The sequence below is a fragment of the Carcharodon carcharias genome, chromosome 9, assembly GCF_017639515.1.
Source record: "Carcharodon carcharias isolate sCarCar2 chromosome 9, sCarCar2.pri, whole genome shotgun sequence".
Taxonomy (NCBI): Eukaryota; Metazoa; Chordata; class Chondrichthyes; order Lamniformes; family Lamnidae; genus Carcharodon; species Carcharodon carcharias.
In genome coordinates this window covers 146,868,766-146,875,207 of record NC_054475.1, presented here as the reverse complement: position 1 = coordinate 146,875,207, position 6,442 = coordinate 146,868,766, and the positions used below count along the sequence as shown (strand labels likewise).

The 6,442-nt window shown below is 43.6% G+C and overlaps 2 non-coding genes across 2 annotated transcripts; one reads left to right on the top strand and one right to left on the bottom strand.

Annotated features, from left to right (window-relative positions):
* Positions 1 to 425: 425 nt before the first annotated feature.
* On the bottom strand, positions 426 to 497 carry trnap-ugg. Its single transcript has one exon. It is a non-coding gene; the product is annotated as a tRNA-Pro (tRNA).
* An 868-nt stretch (positions 498 to 1,365) lies between these two features.
* On the top strand, positions 1,366 to 1,437 carry trnap-agg. Its single transcript has one exon. It is a non-coding gene; the product is annotated as a tRNA-Pro (tRNA).
* Positions 1,438 to 6,442: the final 5,005 nt, after the last annotated feature.

The following is a 6,442-nucleotide window of genomic DNA, read 5'->3' as shown; positions in this document are numbered from 1 at the left end:
CCACAAAGTGCCGCTCCGAGCTTTATTGTGCAAATTTCTTACCATTTTATTAATACACATTTAATCGTTCCTTGTTGCGTGCAATTTTATAAGAACGCGGTTAAATTCGGATTGCACGCTAAGGTTATCATAGAATCAAATCTCAGAACCATTACAGCACAGAAGGAGGTCCCAGTACAGTCGCTGAGGCCAATTTTCCAGAACAATCACTGCAATATAACAATAGAATGACAAATCCCCAGTGCAACCAATGGAGAGTTTATAGTGGAATATGTTGGCCAAGGGGTAATGTTCTCGCTTAACGTATAAGAGTCTCTGGGTTCAAATCCTAGGCAGCATACCGCTTTTAAAAAAAACTTAAAATTTTATAAAAATCAGTAAGGGATCTTGAAACTGAGTAACCTGGTGTTTAACTTCAAAACATGGGGCTCGTCCGGGATTTGAACCCGGGACCTCTCGGACCCAAACCGAGAATCATGCCCCTAGACCAACGAGCCGACCTACAAAACAATATGCAGTGCTAAAGTTAACGGTACTAAACTGTCAACAGAAGCTTATTCTACTGTATGTTTGAAAGAAACGGATGAACGTGGTCAGTGATTATGTGAAAGGACATTGCAGCTTTGCAGCGCTCACCGTCGAGGTCCGCAAAAGAAAGCTGGACACCTATTTCCGGGCTAGGGCTCAATGTTGCATTTTTAATAATAGTATAAACTCCACCAAAATCTGAAACAGTAGCTTTGCGCTGTTTTTCAGGGATGGGCAGCGCTATCTATGCAGCACTATCAATCCCAGGGACATTATGATACGGCGCTGTCCTCCCCATCATACAGAGGGAGACAGACACCCAGTTGGGAAAAAAATTGCTTGGGGGTTGGACTTGTACCAGCATCCGGTTACTGGGAGCTAACATTACTGCTGGACCTGTCCTGCAGTATAAACAAGGACGTGTTTCAAAACACCGAGGGCAGAGAGGTTCTGCAGTGAGGGTACGGTCCAGGTTCACAGGGCTGATTAAGACTGCAGCATAGCGCATTGCTCTTTACATCCGACAGTGTACTTGAATTCAAGGCAACCACTAATGTGGGAATGATCAAATCACAATCCAAGCATTTTTATAAACTTATGTTCATTTACACACATTGGGGGGGAAGAACTAGGTATTCTTTAACAGTTTAAATGTTAAAAAACTTTGCTTGGGGGAGGTCAGTTAATCCTCCCCTGCCAACATCAGCCAATAACTCTCAGCGAACTATCTGCATTCAGTGAATGATAATGAGAAAATAATATAAAGAAATTGTAGACGGACTAGCAGCACAAGATAATACTAAAAGTGAAATAAGGGAGGAATTCACTCATCGCATTGGCTCGTTGGTCTAGGGGTATGATTCTCGCTTAGGGTGCGAGAGGTCCCGGGTTCAAATCCCGGACGAGCCCTGTTTTGATTCCCTTTACTATGTATCGAGCCAAACAAGGAAAGCAGCACTGTGGAATCTAGTTCTGGGGATTAAATGGAGCAAGTGGAGCACATATCAGTAGAAGAGCAATGGGAAACACAGCCTTAGATTATTATGGAATAGGACAAAGTTTAGTTGAATTTAAAAAAATTCAAGCGGAGAGTGGCTGATTTCAATTAAATTGAATTCACCTAGGGAACATAGCAAACAATAAGGTGGTCAGCAGCAGATTTCAGATGGACATAGATGACATTTAAGGCAGTGAGGTGTAATGTGATCTGTTTTGAAAGAAACAACAACAGCTTACACTGTCTCTAACATACAGGCAGTCCGGGACTTTACGATGTTCAAGTTACAACGAGCGGCACTTAACGATAGTTATAAATCGCCATCCTGTTCAGACTTTCGCACGTTGGTTTTGACTTTACAATGACACACCAACGAACAAGTTCAAACATTCATTGATGCGCATCGATAGTCTGCGCCCCCTTTATCCCTGACTCAGTTGCTGTTCCAATGCCATTAGTACAGGACTCCACTATATTTCTATATGTATTTTTAGCTTATTATGTGATTTTTAAAATGTCAATATGATTGCTATTTACAACATAAGTGCATTAATGTTGCTATATTACTCGTCTATAATTGATTGAGTGCAAAATTCTGGGTTATTTTGGTGAAAATAGGGTGTGGGGATCCCCCATTTATAACATTGCTCATCGGTTCCAAGTTACGACGTTTCGACTTAAGATGCAGTTTTCAGGAACCAATTGTGTCTTAAGTCCGAGGACTGCCTGTAGCAACATGTCCCAAATTGCTTCACAGGAGCTTTATGAAACAAAACATATCCACAAGGTAATTTAGTACAGATAGCCAAAAAGGTTAAGAATGAGAAGAGGTTATAAAAACTAAATGGTATAATTTTAAAGGCGATGCAGGAACGGGGAGATTTGTTAGGTACAGAAATCTTTGAAAGTTGCAGAAAAGGTTGAGAAGCCTGTTTTTAAAAAAACATGGTAATTGTTTTGTTTGGTAAATATAGGCATAAAGTACAAAATCAAGGAAGTCATGCTAGCCTTTATAAATCACTGGTTAGGCCTCAGCTGAAGGATTGCGCCTGATTCTGACCACCACACCTTAGGAAGGGCGTGTTAGCTTTGGAGAGAGTACAGGAGAGATTTACTAGAATGGTTCCAAGGACCAGAAATTACAGTAATGTGAGGCTGGATTTTACAAGCCCTTTGGGGAAGGGCTGGGGGACCGGGAGGCTGGATGGCTGGCAAAATGGTGGGGGAAGGCAGGGCATGATATGCCTGCTGTCCTCCTGCAACCATGCCATCTGGCCAGTGGTGGGAAAGGTGTTAGATGACCCACTCATCTGGAGTCCAGCTGAGCTGCATAAGCTGCATAAGGGCCTCTTCCCACCTCCGCTGGCATTTTAACAGCATTTGTGTCCTCTCCAGCAGAATCCAGGGTGAGGATCTCCTATTCTGATATTCTTTGGCCTACAGAGTGGCCTGCCTGGTAGCAATGGCCACCCCCGCAGCAATGGTGCCACCTGCCCTGAGCGACCCACTCCCCTCTCCTAGCTGGGGCCTGCATTACTGGCCCCAGCACCCCCAGGCACCACTAGCTGACTTTGAGGGCGCACATCCATCGATGAACCCTCATCCTGCAGGTGCTATTGGACCTCTCAGCGGCAGCCACTTAATTGGCTACCACCGCCCGATATGATCCCGGACCCTGCAACCACCAAAGTGCTTTTGCACCCCTCATTTTCAATCCTGAGAGTGGAACCCTGGCCACCACCATAAAATGCAGCCTGTGTAGTGACTGGAGAAGCTGCAGTTGTTCTCTTATGAGCAGAAAATGCTAAGAGGTGTTTAAAATCATGAAGCATTTAGCGAGAGTAAATAAAGATAAACTATTTCCGATTGCTGATTGGCAGAACTAAGGGGGAATACAGAGAAGTGGAATTAATTGGATAGCTCGTTCATAGGAATATACGGAACATGTGTAGGCCGTTTGGCCCCCAAGCCTGTTCTGCTATTCAGTGGAAGCATTTTCCTTTATTCTTTCAATGTGAGCATCACTGGCAAGGCCAGCGTTTGTTGCTCATCTTTAATTCCCATCGACAGGGATCTCACACCTCAAGGGGCAACACCACTAACTCTCACACACGCCCTCAAATCTCCATCAGGCTCTTATCCTCTGGTGCTTTCTTCCTCATCCCATCCATGGCTCTGCTCACCACACAAACATTCCACACAGTGCCATGCGTCCTGCTCACACACTCTCCATCTGTTTTCATGCAGAAGAATCTGGCTCACAACAGCAGGGAGAGGTCCCAGACCGGGGGTGGGAGGGGTGGAGTGGCAAACATTAGGCGCCTCACTCACTTTGAGGAACATGCCATCGACATGCCTGATGAGGACATGGACTGTGCCTGTAGGAATGTGGAGGTCAGCGGTGAACACCCACATGAGGATCCTGTAGAACATCATCCCTTTCTCAATGCAACCGTGTGTGCTCTCTCTCCTGCTTTTGACTCTGTTGCCATGCACTAATTATTTCTACTTTGGTTCACAGGGAGCTCTGCCAAGTGACCAATGCTGCCAGCCAGCCAGCTAGTTCTTGAGCTCCATCCAGATCCGCACCTCCAGCAAAGAGGACATTCCTCCACTGAAGAGCTGAAAATAAGCAGCCTGGAAGACTCATCACAGCGCTTACCCACACTCTCCACCAGTGCAAAGACACACACCTCGGTGGGAACTAGATCTAGATCTAGAGCAGAACAATCTGGTGGTCACTGCACTGACACATGTCGGCAGCAGGAGGAGGCAGGTTCAGCTGATCTCCCTGGCACTTGGACTGACTGCTGGGGAAGGGGGATCTGTGAGGTCCAAGTCAGATGACAAGCCTCTGGGTTCAACTTTCCAACTCATTGTGGAGGGTCAGCAGAAGGCGAGGGAACTCAGAGCTGGTGGAAGCTCTCAGCAGAGTGGCAACAGCAGCCTATAGGTAACTCACCAAGACCTCACAAAGAAAGCATTAGGACTAAGCCTTTTCCTGTCCACGGCCAAAGTCCACATAAACAAAATTTTCAGCATGAATAACTGTTGCAGTCATTAAGATGACTTCCCCCCTTCTAAGCCAAGGGAGGGGGCACAACAAGTCTAACATCTCAATTGAGATAAGATAACTGAGCATGGTACAGAAATCAAATCTGGGATATTCTTGTATGCTTGGCTTGGTAATAAAGTGGAGTTAACTTTAGACACTAGAGAACTGTTCAGGACACATTAAAATCTGAGGTTTTATTTCAAAAACCTCTATGTACTTTAGACTGTATAATGATGACAATGCTTTCACAATGGACAAGACATTGGGACTTGTTTAATTTGGATTCTGAGAGATCAGTGGTCTAGAGAAGCTTCCCTCATTTGCTCTAATAAATCAAGACTCCTTTATCCTTTTTGTAGCAGAATCATAGACCCATGAAAACTGACAAAGCTGGAAAAAACTTGATATCTGATAGGAAAACCTCTCACCTTCTAGCTCCTCTCTGCTTTCAATCTCTCTGTCACAAACCTTATTACCTTTATTTTTCAATATTACTACGGTCATTATTTCAGTGGGTGGAATCTTACAGCCCCATCGTGGCGGAAGTGGGATCGTAAAATGCGGTGAGCCGTGCGATAGTCAGTCCATTGACTTCAGCGGGACCAGAAAATCCCATTGACGGGAGGGGCCATAAAATTCCACCCAGTAAATAGCTCTTCTGTCCCTTGCATGTTCCAAATATGTAGTTCCACACAGTACCTTCCTGCACTTATACTGTTTGAAATAAAATCACACTATTTGAAATCACTCTTTCTCAGCACCTCAAAAGCATCTACATTGCTCAGTCTTCTTCTTGAAATCTATAGGCTTTATAAAGGAGAATACTGTAGTAACAGGAGTAGGTTGTTTACCCCCTTGAGCCTGTTCCATCATTCAACTAGATCATAACTGATCTGTATCTCCATTTAACTGCTTTGGGTTTTTATTATTTAATATCCTCAGCTAACAAAAGCTTACGATTGATGTCATCTAATGACTATTTTTTCATTTTTCTTTCTTCTATTCTTTTGAACCATGGTGGTATTCTGCACAGAGGTCTTATGCATTCATCACGTATGTTAATTTAAAAATGCAGCTATTTCTGTGGAAGCCTCCTGCATATCAGAATAGTTGAAAAGTCTGTCAGCCGCAGCATGGCATGCAGAGATTATGAGGTATCCTTGACATCGTGCAGTGCCATTCCCCTCCATTTCTATACACTCAACCTCGTTCATGTCTACTAGCTAGCAACATTGGTAATGAAGAGGCTCCCTTCAAGTTCCAAAACTGGGCCCCTGTCAATTTGACAGGACTAACATTAATAATTAATACGAGTATGATAAATTATAAACTCAGATCATGTTTCAAGTACTTTGGTTGTCTCCTAATGATGCAGAGGCCCAAATGCTTTCATTGTGCAACTGAAACCTGTCTCATTAAGGATCATGGGTCAATCTAATTCCTCAATATTTCCACAGCATCTGACTTCATTGCCAGAGTGAGGGCAATTAGTTTGATTGAAAATTATTATTTTTATTTTTCTTCAGAGAATGTTTTATAGGGGTTAAATGACATAAACTGGCCAGACTCAGGCATTTGTAACATAAGAAATGACTGGGGTGACTGCAAATGAGAACCATTTTTTCAGCAACTTTATAAATCTTTTCTTCAAAACAGAACCAAAAATGTAGATCACTGTTTTCATTTTCCCTACAACCATCTTGGCTCAAAGATCCAGTATTCCTCTAATAACCCTCTTCCTCTCATAACTACCTCTTGCTCCTCCTTTAAGATTCTCCTTAAAACCTAGCAGTTTGAACAAGCTTTTAATTATCCCCTCATCACAGCTGCCCCTCTGTGCCAGTTCTGTGCACCAAGCTCTT